This window comes from Megachile rotundata, chromosome 7 (genome assembly GCF_050947335.1).
Source record: "Megachile rotundata isolate GNS110a chromosome 7, iyMegRotu1, whole genome shotgun sequence".
Lineage (NCBI taxonomy): Eukaryota > Metazoa > Arthropoda > Insecta > Hymenoptera > Megachilidae > Megachile > Megachile rotundata.
Window position 1 is genome coordinate 3758281 of NC_134989.1, and position 16751 is coordinate 3775031.

The following is a 16751-nucleotide window of genomic DNA, read 5'->3' on the forward strand; positions in this document are numbered from 1 at the left end:
ATTAATTCATTTATACAATGTTGCGCGAAAGAGTTTATAAATGTACGAGTTACTTGCAATACATTTCGTACCGCGTTCCATAAAAGTTTATCATGGTTAGAAGCAAAGAATGGTAAAACCAAATTGTTTCAAAGTATAATAAATGTTCATTCAGTGATTCTCTGGCACAGATACGAGAACAGGTATATACACGAGGTTATATTTGCACATCATTAACATGTTTCTCGGTGTTTCTGTAACAAACCATTTCGCCTGTCAGCGTCAGAGTTTAAATTAAACACAAACGTTGCGTTTCGACATTTAAAACACGCAGTTCCCATCGTGTTTACGCCACGCTGCCGCTGAGATAACTTCGTTGACAGCAGATTTTACGAAAGTCAACTTATAATCCCGTGTTACACATGTGAACTCATACTACAATTGTGCAACATGCACGCAAACGACCAATTCGTTCTGCGAGCTATTTTTTAACAGAAACTTTGCTATTTTCAGCAGCCCTTCCGCGAATTAATTAATAAATTCGAATGCTCCAGAAACTTTCCAACTTCAACAATTTTCATTAAAACGCGATGCAATGGAACAGTTTCGATCGTACCGAATTTCCTTGAATTTATCCTATTTATATTGTTCTACAGTTTTCAGTTTATTCAGTTTATTTAAAAACGGATTTTGCTTATTCATTTCGGTTTTATTATTACCTTTCAAATTACTCAATTTATTAATTTTTCTATTTGGAAATCTGAAAAATTGCGCATTTTCAGATTTTAAAATTTGGAAATTTTTAAATCATTAGATTTAGAGATTTTCAAACTCTCAAATTTAGAGATTTTAAAATTATCTAATAAAAGGATTTTTAAATTATCTAATTAAGTTACTTAAGAGAAATTTTAAGATATTCAACTTCCCAAATTCAAATGTGTTCAAATTTAGATATTCACAATTTCTCGAAAGAAATTTTCAAATTAAATGATTGTCAAGGCCTCTAGTTTCGAAATTTTTAGATTTCCTATTTCAAATTTTAAGATTATGAAGTTCTAAAATTTAGTAATTTCAAATTTTAAAGTTATCGAGTTTTAAAATTAAAAAATTTTTGAGTTTAAAGATTTTTAAATCACAAAATTTGAAAATGTTTGAGTTTAAAGATTCTCAAGTCCTCAAATATAGAAATTTTTGAATTATAGATTTTCAAATTCTCAAATTTAGAAATTTTAAAATTCCCAAATTTAGAAATTTTCAAATATAAACATTTTTAAAATTTCCAAATTTAAAAATTTAAAGATTTTCAGTCTCCTAAGTTTCAAGAATATTTAATCTTCATAATTAAAAAATTTTGTAGTTCAAAGATTTTTCAATCTTTTAGAAATTAAACTTCTGACATTATAACTCAAATTTTAAATTTGTAGTTTTCAATTTTGGAAAGTCAAAGATTTTTAGTTTGTCGAATGCACAAATTCTCAAACACAAAAATATTTAAATGTACAAACTATATTCAGAAATTTCAGAATTTATGTTTAAAGAAGTTTAAAGATTCTTGAATTAGAAATTACGAATGTTCATATTTAAAGATTGACTTACAAGTTTCTAACTAAAATTTATGCGAAAAAAGTATAATAAATATTATTTAAAAGAATTTAATAAATACCATTTATTAACACATTTTGCAACGTTTACAGCTAACACAATAATAGAGAATTACACAAAGTTTCAAATAATTCTGTTAGGAATCATGAATGCATGATCGGTCCAAGGATTGAAGAGATAAAAAATATTCCTCAAAAACACTTTACCGTAACTACTCTTCACCTCAAATGTGCGAACTTTCCTAATGCATTTTATACTTGGAGTTTTATGAAGTTTATAAGCTAATAACACTTTTATCAGGATTATGCTTCACCAGCTACGGTTGGTACAACCATAAAACGCAAATAGAAAAATTGATCAGGAAGTTCGAAACTGCAAATAAGTTAGAAAATTATCGTATATCCACAAGGGGCACAATCCTTCTAAGGTGACATTCTTTAACATTATTTAGGATCTTTTCAATTTATTCACTAATATACTTGTACAATATTCAATCTATATTATAACGTTATATTGTTGGATTCCAGGAGAATTGACAACACACTTTATTTTAAGAAAACTCGAACAACTTTATTGGGTCGACTAACAATAAGTCCTAGACTCTTTCTGAACCTTTTCTGTCCATTGCGAGGTTTATACATATGTATATGTATACTATTGCTGGTGACAGGTTGAGGTAGGGACGGTGGTCTAGGGACAGTGTGACTCAGGACGGGTGCGAGGTCCAGGATGAGTAAGGAGTAGAAATCGTTTCGATTAGTATGTTTGTTGGGGATGAGTCTGTAATGTTTGTTATCTTATTTGTTTGGACACGTTGGTAATTCCAACAATATCGTTTGCACACAAATTTAGATAATGGAAACAAAATTATATTTTGATAGATTGTTTGTGGAAGAAAGGCGTTACCGAATAATTAAGTTTTTTAATCGTAAGTAGATTTAAGATGTTCACAAGTACATATTAAGTATATTAAAGATTTTCCTGTACATCGCGAGGTAACTTCGTTCCTTACCACGTTCTTACACTAACTCAATGTACTTCTACCCTTCCTTTTCCTTCGCTTCAAGATTTACATTTTTACGATACGATCAAAGTTTCATGAATGGGTGGCGAGACGTCTGACTCACGCGCTGAGCTGAAACTTTTGTCTGGTCAATGACTTTCGATAGATATGTTACTACTACTGCAATCTTGTCGATCGATAATGTATGTAGTATATGCTTATACGTGCGAAATCCGTGGAAATTGCCCACGTTAATTACTACGACGCTTATTATCACCGAAATATAGATATTTCGTGGAATTTAATCGCACGAACTTCAAACTTTTATTTATTACTAATTAGAGACCCTTAAACGAATATTATTTACAGGTAAAGTACTTTACGTGATGCGTTAAAAGGGGCACCGTATTTAAATATCTAGATTTTCATATTTACATATTTATTAAATATCTACCAATTCTAAAACTCGAAAATTTATAATTTTACTGTCTTCAGAAATTTTAAATATTCAAACTTGTATATCTCCAAATTTTTAAATTCATCATTTTATACACTAAAAATTTCAAATTTATGACCTTTTGAAGTATTTATAAATTTTGAAATTTGTAAATTTAGGTATGTTTTTAGTTTTTCAAATGTTCAAATTTCCATATTTTAAAATTAGCAAATTTAGAAATTTTCAGATTTTCAAATAATATAAGTTCAACATTTGCGGATTTAGGTATTTGACGGTTTGAGATCTGCAAAAAAATAGAAATTTGAGAATTTAAGAAACTGGCAATTTGAGAATGTAGTAATTTCAGAAATTGGATATTAGAGAGTTTAAAAATTTTAGGAGTTGGCAAATTGTATAATTAAAAACTTGACAATTTTGAAATTTAGAAATTTAGAAGTTTGAGAATTTAAGAGCTTGAAAATTTTGAAGTTAGAAATTTGTAAATTTGGTGATTTGAAAGTCTGGGAGTTTGAAGTCATGGGAATTTTGAGTATTTCAGAATTTTAATATTAGTCAATTTCTAAATTTGGATTTTTGGAAATTTATAATTCTGACAATTTAAGGATTTGACACTCTGAAATTAGACACTTGAAAATTTAGAGATATGAGGAATTGGGAATTTAGATATTTGGAAATTTAGAAAATGTGGGAATTGAGGAACTTGAAAATTTGTAAATCTGAAAACATGAAGAATTATTAAAATTAGTGAATCTAGTGAATTAGTGAATTTTTATTTTGTAAAATAAAGAGCTTGAAAATGAAAAAATTTAAGAATTATTATTTAAATAATCGGAAAGGGAAGTTTAGAATTTGAGAAGTTAAAAATTCAGAACTGCATAATTCAAAAACTCAAAAAATGAATTCAATAATTTGAAAATTAAATGAGAGATTACAAGTAAGAAGTTTGTAAATGTTGGATCCACAAAATGTTGAAATCATTACCTTCCCATATGCCAAGGGTTAACAGTAGAACAAAGATCATGGATGAAACCAGAAGCGTGCATTTTCAGCTGCATCGTAAACCTCCGTTAACAACTTCCACCAACAACTACATTCAATTAAGTGTTCAAGCGTCTCTAAACGAATGAAAATTCACGAAAATGCATTCGCAATTATCCCTTGTAGTCTGTGTACCAGGTTTTTAGAACGAAATCTCCCATTTCACCGAACCGAGACGGGTAAATCGCACGACACAGCTTCAGCCCACTTGTACTTGCCATTATCGTAGATATCGCTTAACGTTCCCCCAACGGTGCGGAAAAAGAGAACCGTCGGGCCAGGATAAAGATTCCGAGGGAAAAAGGGAGCTCGTCGTGGCCCCGATATTCATTATGTATTCACGCACATTTTCACGAAGGTACGATTCCGTTTTATCGATTACCTTGCAGGAATTTATGCAATTTACGTAAAATTAGCGAATTGCGTTATTCGCTCATCGATAGTGATTCTGATATATACAAAGACGTCATAGTCGTTGCGTCATCGATTTTTATACAACTTTTTCTAACATATCGAGAGCGAAAGTAAAATTATATAGATTTGACCGTTTATGTTAATATTCATTATTTGGAAAGATATTTAATATTAAAATACTTGAGTTATATAAATAGTAAATTTACTGTGCTTAGATAATTATGTTTGTGAAGGTGCCTGAGTGATGGATTCCTGAATTGTTATATCACATCAAATATTATATAAAATTTTCTGACATCATTGAACTTTTTTTTATTTTTGTGGCTATATTTACATGATTTTTTTTCTTCGTTGACTGTATTAATAACTAATTTTATTTATGGTACATTTTAGTTTTTTTTTTTAATTTACTTTAATTGATCTGTTGCTTAATTTATTATACTGTTATGTCACACAAGTTGATACATATGACAGTTAATACAACATTGTCTTCAACATTTTAACGTTGTTTTTATAATCTATACCACCATATTTTAAATAATATAACATAATTAAAGTAATTAAAAAAAAAGAAAATAAAAAATAAGAAACAATTAATATAAAGAATTAAACGCAGTATTAAAAAGAAAAGAAAAGGAATTTTATTTCATGCTGCACATATGACACAACGCAATCAAGATGGCAGACTGCCAGTTACAGAAATCTAATCGACTTTTAAGCACGCAATCGCAAAAGTATGATGTATCAACGTTAAGTTTAAAGTTCACTGAAAATTATAACGTAGAAATTTCCTACTGCTGTAATGTAAAAACATTATGATAGAAAGTAAATGAAAAACTTGTATTGAAATAAGAGTATTCAAATTTCAAAACCATACTACTCTGGTTTATTGGAGAATTCATACAGGAAGAAAATGGCCATGAAAAAAGAGTCTCGTAAAAATGATCATTCTCTTGTGAATATACGTACTTTTAACAGTAAAAGAAAATCACGACTAACGAAACATCACATGGTGTTCACGCGATGGATAAAATATAAACTGTTTACAGTTATTTACGAAGGTTGTAAATCTTCGTCGACCCATGGCGTTTCTAGTACCTGTTACAGTAGTGGAATATTTCTGAAGGTAGTATTATAAAGTAGAGTTTTTATTGTAAAGTAGAGTTTATAGAGTGGCTCAGAATCCTCCACACTGGTGTGCCCAGGTCATGAAGGATGTAGATTATCATCCCACTAGTTGTAATGGTTGTTATGTGTTGTTGTAGTTGATCGTTACAAAGTTAATCTAAGACTGACTAGTTACCTCTAAAACAGTCAGAAAAGAAAGCACAGGAGGAAGTTCAGGACGTGAAGGCGTTGCCAAAAGGGACCAATCAGGACAGATTGTTATTTGTAAAAAACAGTGATTGGTGAGATGGTTCGACGAATGAGATTGTAAGATTTTAGCCTTCACTCCAGGGTTGTAAATAACGTTTCGTTAATCAGGTGACCCAAACAGTTAAGTGATTTGGGTCCTTCAAAAGAACTAAATAATGGGACACATTGCAAGACTGCTGAATGACCGAGTCAGGGTGCCTGGTCCGCCGAGTACGCAAGGATTTTCGTAAACACTGCACACAGCAAGGGTGCACAGTTTAGGACTATGGACATAAACTTCTTTAAGGAAAGATATATTGGCGTTATAAAGATGTGCTTTTCTGGCCTGTTAAAAGGCTATTGTCAATAGTTAAGAATGTCAAGCTGTAGAGACATCCATGTGATCTTGAAGATCCGTTTGAAATTGCAAGAGTAAAGGTTTGACAAAACACCCCTAAATATTACGCTGATTATATTCCGATGATTATTATATTATATTATATTGACTCGGAACACATGGTATATAAGAAAAATAAATATTATAAAAAACCAAGTTATATTTGTCGAAATTACAATGTAACTTTTATATAAGATTGTATAAGAATATTATACAAAACCAAGCTTCGAAGTGTGAAAAAAAGAAATAAGTGATCAAGGGTAACGTAACGGATAAGTAAATAGAAGATTATAAAAATATACAAATTTTTATCAATGTAATTATTATTAATATTAACATAAATATTTTTACTTATATTTTACTAATAAAATTATAGAAATACTACAAATTTGTAGTTCTTTTTTATTTCAAGCAGTAATTTTATAATGATTTTTATTGTCAATACATCAATATTTTATTGACAACTTACATCAGGAACATGTAATCTATGTGACAAAAGGGATGTCCCAAAAAATATTAAAATTATAACTTTGTTGTTACAAACACTCTAAACAAGAAAGAACTTTATGTAATATTAAGTGTCCGAATATTTTTTCGACACCAATATCGTGTCTAATTTCGTTTTTCATTTATTATGTAGAAATCAGTAAAAAAAAAAGTATTTATTTTTACATATTTGTAAACTAAAATATGTGCTTTAACTCATTACGGATCAGAAAATTCGATAATCACGTTGCAAGTAAGTACATAAAGCTTTAATTTCGCAAATGCCATAGTGCCCGAATATTAAATCGAGTAACTGTATATAAAATAATAAATATGTGAAGTGTGTAAGAGCGAGAGCGAAATAGTATGTAAGAGTGAAAGTGAAATTGTCAATAGAATATTCTGGCCGGAATTTGTTAACAAATGAAAATCGCCGCCCGGCAATAGCGAACGATTGGACAAGACACGGACATTCCGTAGCGGACAACGAAACTGTAAACAGCGTGAAAGCGAATCGCAGTAATTTGTGTAATAAATTATTCTCAGTTACATTTTTCTGTTAAGCGACTGTGGTGTTGTTTATTGTGTTTCTAATTTCTTTTCCTACAAATACGATGCTAAAAGTATTTACCGAGTATACTGTTACGTTCCGAACAGGAATATTTTTCAAAATTTCCTTTGTAGTTTTGACCGACCGGATGTGTATCGATAATGCGTATTGCATTCTGGGAACACCCTGATCGAACGCAGTAACGGTCTTTTATGTTATTAGACAGACTATCTTTTGGCGACTAAACTAAGATTGTTAATATAACACATTCCTTCCTTGAAATCAACGTGGTCCCACGGCCAAAATCTTAGATCATTTCATTTCTCCGAACCGCCGAATATACACAGAAGTCACGCTCGTGTGGTCCGATAACGCCAAGCGTTCTGGAATGTTCCTCAAGGGCCCACAACGCAATATAAAATTGTAATAGAAATTGTCTTTGTAACAGTACAAAATTATATAAATTACCCATAGTATTTCTTTATACCGTTATTATGAATATGCACATGTCAATCAGTTCCACAATAGTTACAGTACCGAGCGCGATTTAACTTTAATAATTGTAAACCGAAATAGATAATGTTCATTCTAAATTTTTATAATGTACACAGATTAACATTTTATATTGTATTGGTTATGCATGTAAAATTATTCAATAGCTAATTAAGAATCCATAGCTCAAGGGTAAAGGAAAGAATTATATAAAAGAGAGAAAGATAAGAGCTGGACAAGGGAGGAACACATGCACCCACCATCACCGCCTAATTAACGAATCACGGTCTCTTACGCATTGGCCTCGCAGCCTAATTCGTTAGGCGCATATCAATGCAACATAATCAATTTCGGATTAGGCCCACTCTGGTCTTCTCCGAGAGATGCAAGTTGCGACACTCTACGGTGTATAATCGCGAGGTGCGTGTCGAGGATCCGTGAAGTGGTTTAGAGACGAGTTTGTTCTTGAATTTGTTAAAGTGCAAAATTCAGACAAAGACTCTATCTTCACGTAAAACTTTCGCGTTAATTATCACATTAAATTTTCAATTCAATTAATTATTCTATTTTTCTATTTAATTATATTCAATTCTATTCTTTTAATTTTTAAAGTATAATTTTATTTTATAGTTTATTTGAATTTCACAATTGGCCAGTTCAAAATTCTCATTGGTGGAGCGTTTTCATGTGTGTGTGTTCTTCCCAGGAACCAGGCGTAGTTGGCATTTCACGTTTTGCAAGAGGTTGATTAATTCTAAATTCATACAAGTACAGACATTTTGGTGAGTTGTTTCCTTTATTCTTCCAGCTATTTTATGAATTCTTCGGCAAGTAAATCAGTAGTTAATTATTTAACTTTGGGATTTCCCTCACTGGATTATAATTTTATTTTGTATTTAAATAATTGTTTCTCCTTCAAATCTTCGAATTGTGTGTCTCGGATATTTACAATATTTTTGTTCAATTCATTGTAATTCATATTATATCATATACGCTACCATTCTAACCATTTCATATTTTACAAAATATAATCTTTTGTATATTTTAATTATTTTGAATTACATTTCTTTAATTGCCTCCGTCATATCCTCTAATCATTGCGATCTTGTGAAAGGGCCCGTATGGGACTAGCGTATCTCCGGATCCACAAAAACATTAAGTCCCGTTAACAATTAATTTTGTTAGGGCAGACAAATCTTCGAGGCTTTATACGCACGCTTCCCGCACGTAACAATGCAATAATAATGTACAATTTAATCTATAAATCTGTTTTCTCAGAAATGCTAAAATTGAACAAATATTTGTACAACGTATCAACGTATGGCGAATTTATCATGAAAACGAATGAAACAGTTTCCAAATAGCAAAATCGAAAATGAATGTCTCGCTTATTGAATTTATATATTATTACAAACTGCAAAAAATATTGTTTACACGTTTCACGAACATTTTATCGTAATTATTTTATAATTTGCCAGATATGTTGACACAAAATCGTCAGTTATAAAAAGTTCTTCAAAAGGAGAATATCAACGTGTATTTGCTCTGCTTTCGAATAAAATAGTTGAGCTCGAAAAACGGAAGGCCTGAAACACTGTGCAAATTCAATTATAATTTATTTTAAAAAAAAGCAAACGAATATTGGAATTATCAGATGAATTTAACTGTTGAAAATTATTTATGATGAAGGATAAGATTCATAATCTCGCAGGCACCTTCGAAACCGAGAATTTTCTTCGTCTCTGGTTTCTGGAATCATAAAATCTTTATGAACGCAATTTCCTAGAAAATTGCGCAAATTTCGTGCCGAGAAACGAGCTACCTTTAAGAATCCACGTTTCCATCGAAGCATGCTCGAATCTCACGATACTTTAATCCCCCGATACATGAAATCTCTGTGTCGTCGAACCATCCAATAAGGACGTTATCATTGATGTATGAATCCCGAGACGGCACCAAGATCATGAATATATCGAGAAATGAGCCCAAGATATTTTATGCGAGATTTTACATCTGTACGAGTGAAGCTCGGCGCTCGTAAAAAAATCAGAATAAATAATACTTCAATATTTCAACTTCTTCGTTCGTGCTTTTTGTAGATACGTGTTTTGACAATGGACATCGTAAATTTTTATTTCCTTTGTTTTCCCGAAAACTTGAGAGAGTAATAAAAATATATGGTCACTACAGAATATTTTAGTACGATGAACCGTGGAGATCACTCCGTATGTGAGATTTGGTTGTCTGTAAAATCTTGTTACGTGCGGGAAGCGCGCGTATAAAGCCTCGAAGATTTGTCTGCCCTAACAAAATTAATTGTTAACGGGACTTAATGTTTTTGTGGATCCGGAGATACGCTAGTCCCATACGGGCCCTTTCACAAGATCGCAATGATTAGAGGATATGACGGAGGCAATTAAAGAAATGTAATTCAAAATAATTAAAATATACAAAAGATTATATTTTGTAAAATATGAAATGGTTAGAATGGTAGCGTATATGATATAATATGAATTACAATGAATTGAACAAAAATATTGTAAATATCCGAGACACACAATTCGAAGATTTGAAGGAGAAACAATTATTTAAATACAAAATAAAATTATAATCCAGTGAGGGAAATCCCAAAGTTAAATAATTAACTACTGATTTACTTGCCGAAGAATTCATAAAATAGCTGGAAGAATAAAGGAAACAACTCACCAAAATGTCTGTACTTGTATGAATTTAGAATTAATCAACCTCTTGCAAAACGTGAAATGCCAACTACGCCTGGTTCCTGGGAAGAACACACACACATGAAAACGCTCCACCAATGAGAATTTTGAACTGGCCAATTGTGAAATTCAAATAAACTATAAAATAAAATTATACTTTAAAAATTAAAAGAATAGAATTGAATATAATTAAATAGAAAAATAGAATAATTAATTGAATTGAAAATTTAATGTGATAATTAACGCGAAAGTTTTACGTGAAGATAGAGTCTTTGTCTGAATTTTGCACTTTAACAAATTCAAGAACAAACTCGTCTCTAAACCACTTCACGGATCCTCGACACGCACCTCGCGATTATACACCGTAGAGTGTCGCAACTTGCATCTCTCGGAGAAGACCAGAGTGGGCCTAATCCGAAATTGATTATGTTGCATTGATATGCGCCTAACGAATTAGGCTGCGAGGCCAATGCGTAAGAGACCGTGATTCGTTAATTAGGCGGTGATGGTGGGTGCATGTGTTCCTCCCTTGTCCAGCTCTTATCTTTCTCTCTTTTATATAATTCTTTCCTTTACCCTTGAGCTATGGATTCTTAATTAGCTATTGAATAATTTTACATGCATAACCAATACAATATAAAATGTTAATCTGTGTACATTATAAAAATTTAGAATGAACATTATCTATTTCGGTTTACAATTATTAAAGTTAAATCGCGCTCGGTACTGTAACTATTGTGGAACTGATTGACATGTGCATATTCATAATAACGGTATAAAGAAATACTATGGGTAATTTATATAATTTTGTACTGTTACAAAGACAATTTCTATTACAATTTTATATTGCGTTGTGGGCCCTTGAGGAACATTCCAGAACGCTTGGCGTTATCGGACCACACGAGCGTGACTTCTGTGTATATTCGGCGGTTCGGAGAAATGAAATGATCTAAGATTTTGGCCGTGGGACCACGTTGATTTCAAGGAAGGAATGTGTTATATTAACAATCTTAGTTTAGTCGCCAAAAGATAGTCTGTCTAATAACATAAAAGACCGTTACTGCGTTCGATCAGGGTGTTCCCAGAATGCAATACGCATTATCGATACACATCCGGTCGGTCAAAACTACAAAGGAAATTTTGAAAAATAATATTCCTGTTCGGAACGTAACAATCTCATACTTGAACATTTGAGGGAAATTTTATTTTTTAATTTTTAATCGATATAATTGCAAGATTTATCAATTTTAAGTTATTTAAATTCAGATTTTTAAGTTCTCAAATCACTAAATTCCCAAACCCTCAAATAAATTGCTAAACCTCTAAATTCATGAATTTTCGAATTCTTAAATTCCTGAATCATTAAGTTTCTAAATTCCTAAAGTCATAAAGTTTTTAAAGTTTATCCTCAAATTCACAATTTCTAAACCTCCATATTGCTAAATTCCCAAATTCCTTAAACTCTAAATTTTGAATTTAGAAATTTTTTAATTCAAAAGCCCCAAGCATAGGATTTAATAATTATCTGGTAATTATTTTAAAATTCTTTCATAGAACATTATTTATTTTATTAACAATCTTGTAATTATGATATAAAACAGCAAATTGATACGAACAATTTGTACTTTGTAACTTCTACAATTTTCGTAGTTATTTTACGAATAATGTTAACTGAACAGGGCCAGGAGTTCCAACTGTCTGTTGATATATAGATTTTATTTGTAAAATTAAATTTATTTTGATAAAAACCTTGTTACCGTCACGGAAGAGAATTGATTAATGGCGATAACTGATGGCTCGTATTTTGTAAAATTTCACTAATAATATCAGTTTCGATGTATGAAAGCTTTCGACACATAAATTTTCAACGCCTGTAACGAACGTTATCGTAATAAAATACATTTCATTTCATCCGGGCAACACGTAATGCATTTTTCATCGAACGAACAATTATTTTTGCGCGACGATATAAATCCATGAATTTACGTAATTACGAATCAAATGAAATTTCGACTGTTAACGAGCATACGACTCTTGTAACAGCCACGTCAAAAATTCATATTATTTTTAATTTCCCGCTTGACGCACGAACGATCGCATTTTTCGGCCACGAAATCGCTCGACTCGAACAAATATTTGCACGAGAAAGAGTCCTATCGAGACACGAACAGTGGCCAACCAACCAGCCAGCCTTCCTCTTAATTATCGGCGTCCTATTAATTAACGGTAAACGAATATTGCCACGCCACTGAAACGAGAATTGCTCCGCGATATTAACGATTCTTAGCTAGCCGCCGTTTCCATATTTATGAACAGTATTAATATCGATTTCTCATGAATCAAACTAGCTACGTCTGGAGATAAACACCGCTCCTGTAATTTTTACAGACCTTCGCTCGCAATAAATTCCGACAGAGATATTAGCTTTGACGGCCGAGTGTCGTGCAAATGCTTCTGCTAAAAGCTACGAATGTTTATGAAGCTTCATACATTGTTAACAATTCATATATATTTGCTGCTGCAACTTATTTCACTTTTACGTTTCTTTAAGTCGATAATTTTTAATTGTGATCAATTACTTTCGCATTGTTTCATTTATGTAAAGAGCTTTGAGTGTTCTCCTTAGTTTGAGTTTCATTTATCTGGAAATTTTAAGTTATAGTATGGAGATACGATTATCGATTATCGATATCTTATCGATACTTAACTGATATTTAGTGATATACTGTTAATATTATGGAAATATTGCTAACGTAAAGAAAAGAGAGAGAAAAAAAACGTAATAATAAACAATTTTGCGTTTTAAACAATAGAACGTAATATTCATTACTACACGTGTGAAGTTTCCCGGGTCCTAAAATCGGTAGTTATTTCTTTGACACAAATTCATTGTTACATAATTTCCTGGGGTAACGCGTTCTGGCAGGACATATACGCTGAACGACATGAAATTATTAAATGCATAACGTTTAATGGATCGAAATAGCTGCAGCGAATATAATGCATTTTCTATTGTCATTATATTCACATGTGCTACGGTATTAGGAAATTATATATGATTTACAGAAATGCATTGTTGTTTAGAGTGCATTGAATATTCAGTCAATAGGTCAGTATTATTGTTTTGTCATAAAATGGCATGAGTAAATGTATCCTCTAAATTCAATATAAATAAAATTAAATTAAATATTGTTATTTCCCGTTAAAACCCTTACATTGTATTTTGTTTTGCTATTTATATTATTTATTAATATCGGGCATTCATATAGAATATGCTATAACATTAGTATAGCATAAAGAATTAATATGAAATATAATATAAAGGCTTAATATGAAATATAATATAAAGAATTAATATGAAGTGTTTATTCATTAATATTAAGCACTATACAGGGTAGCTCACCACATTTTGCCATCTAGGTTTGCGTCATTATTATTACTCATAGCAAACAATGTTTTAGGTGAAGTTGAATGGTTTTGAGGGGGGCATATGCTGGTGGTATATTTTTTTTGTAAGTGGACGTGTAAAGGACATGAAGGTCATTAATGATTTTTTTAAACGGAATCATATATTTTTTATTGCATCAGCTGATACTCCTTCATATTCTTTACAAAAAAGTATTAATCTATTTATGTGAAAAAATCATTAGTTTAGGAGATATTTTAATTTTAATGTCTATTTACAGAAAAGGTTCAATGTGGCGACCATTTGCATCAGAACACTTTCTGAATCAAAAAATTAATGACTTACTAACATTCCGTAGTGTATAATCTTTCTGTATGTGTAGCACTTTTCCCAACTTCAAACTAAACATGTCTATCTTTGCTTCTTTAGAATATTTCATTATGAAGTGATAATTCACCATATCGTCGTATTCATCGTATTAGAGACGTAACAGAGACAAAATTTCACTGTTACTACGTAACAAAAAAAACAAACACTCACAATTCGTTTGATGACACGTGACCTCTCAAAGCATGTAGAAAAACATTTGCTGTTCAGTTAGGGCAATTCATAATATTGACCAGAAAGTCACGATTTCCTAACTAGTTAGAATTGAAATATCTCCTATATACCATCAGCATATGCCCCCCTCAAAACCATTCAACTTCATCTAAAACATTGTTTGCTATGAGTAATAATAATGACGCAAATTTAGATGGCAAAATGTTGTGAGCCACCCTGTATAAATTTACGGTGAAAGAGCTTGTCATTTCATGGACATTTTATGTAAGACTAGTAGGCCAGTTAGTCGTTGACTGAAGTCAACGACAATTAGGTTTAAAAAGACTGTATTTAAATTACAAAAAGTTAAAACTATAAAAACTATCATAAATAGTGTAATTTTGTATGCTCTTTCAGATTGTGCATTGAAAAGTACATATTCATTATTGAAAACATTATTTTTATTTTTAAAATTTTTGAAAATCATCTATTACGCCTTTATCATTCATCAATGTAATTTAAATAAAAATATTTGCCAATAAGCTCTCTGTTCTTGTTTGTTGTTGGTAAGTGTATGTGCTTGCTTGCTTCAGCAGTAGTGTAGTTTTGGTGGTCTGGTAGGTAGCGAGCGATGGTGTTGATGACAATAATTATTAAATATTATAATAATATTGGATTTGGAGGAATATTATAAAAATGTGTGTGGTGGTGTAAGTATTATTATGTAGTTGTTTGTTAATATTGTTATTGTTGTTGTCGTGAAGCAGAAGAATCTACTAAAACAAAAGGTAAACAAAAGTCAGGAAGAGGATCTCACCACGTTCGCCGCAGCCAGACAACTTCTTGGCTTTATTATTATACAGAGATAGAGAAGCTGTAAATTGGCAAACATGATACATTTCTGTATAAGTGTACTGAATATTGTTGAGTATTATTAACCGAATTAAAATTGTAATAACTTATATTGATTGTTTTTCACAAGGTATTTCATTCAGAGATGAAACATTTACCTACTACCGTGGCAATACGGCGGCGGTAATTTTGCGTTAAGTTATACTTGATATTAATCGCATATTGTAATTGAATTATTGTGAATCGAATACCCATTAATATCGATACTTTACGTGCATTCGCAACACGGATTCATACCTTCGCATTACAATTTCCTGAATTTACGCGAGACAACCCGGTAGCATCGATATTTCACCAATACGTTTCAACTTAACGTTCTTTCTACTTTATCTGTCGCAATATTTGCTTATAAATAGCCAATGGAACGACACGAAATATCTTGCTACGAATTTTATTTAAACGCACCACGATTCAGTGTGCGTATATTTTGATTAAGTGAGTTTATGGGAGTATCAATAGCCTGATTACAATATTCTGATACCATGGTATTCCACGGAATATTGTGTTATACTTTTACGTATTATGCCTTCGTTTCTCACCGGTTGCGATGTATTTGCATTTACTGTATTATTCAAATTCTGGCCGATTTGAATTCATACTTCTCATTTATAATTCGCTTTCTTGCGCAGCAATGTAAATTATTCATTAATTAAATTATTCTGTGTAAATTATTCGAAATTTGACGTACAGTGAAAAAGAGGTCTTAATGTACTCTTAATTTTCTTAATTAATATGAAAATTGGTCTGACGAAGATCATTAATTATAAAATATATTTGAAGATTGCAAAAAATGATGGATGGTAAAGTACAATGATATGCGTACTTGGTGTGATGATTGAAATTATATGTACCAGTCGTGAATATGTAAAAATTTTGTATAAATTTGAACAAGGTACGAAATTTTTAATGAATGTCAAAAAACGCAAGTTCAATTTTGATTATGGTTATTTCACCATTCTATTTTTATTAAAGACGCATGTATCGCTATAACTATCAGTTATAATATTTTTTAATTATATGTTGTATAATTTAAAAAAAAAAATTGTCTCTTGATTATTTCATGAAAACCAGCCTATTATTAGTTAATAGCACCAGCAAAAGGAGAGAGCGAGGATAAAAATAAAGTTTTTCACATTTAGTCCATTTGCTAATCACCTTTTAAAGGTGTAGAAACCAGGATTATGCTGTGAGAATGTATGATTATCGGCCTATCATTTAACCCTAAAGCTTCTCCGTCATAATTACTCTTGAAACTCCATATATTACAAGCGACCCTGGCAATTTCATTCCAGTAAATCCAATAAATATACCTAACTGTATTAATTCGGAATGATACTGTCTACTTTATACAGTCTGCTTATTCTACTTTTCACTGCATTTTTAAAAAATTAGAAGCTAT

At 31.2% G+C, this 16751-nt stretch overlaps 1 protein-coding gene and 2 long non-coding RNA genes across 3 annotated transcripts in view; 2 read left to right on the forward strand and 1 right to left on the reverse strand.

Moving 5' to 3' along the window:
• Positions 1-16751, forward strand: part of LOC100878748 (uncharacterized) — a 911930-nt gene that overhangs the window by 40057 nt on the left and 855122 nt on the right. The window lies entirely within an intron of this gene.
• Positions 8145-8556, forward strand: LOC143264858 (uncharacterized). The gene is made up of 2 exons (XR_013038826.1): positions 8145-8285; positions 8481-8556. It is a non-coding gene; the product is annotated as an uncharacterized LOC143264858 (long non-coding RNA).
• Positions 10481-10892, reverse strand: LOC143264839 (uncharacterized). Its single transcript, XR_013038806.1, has 2 exons — positions 10752-10892; positions 10481-10556 (listed from the first exon to the last, which is right to left on the reverse strand). It is a non-coding gene; the product is annotated as an uncharacterized LOC143264839 (long non-coding RNA).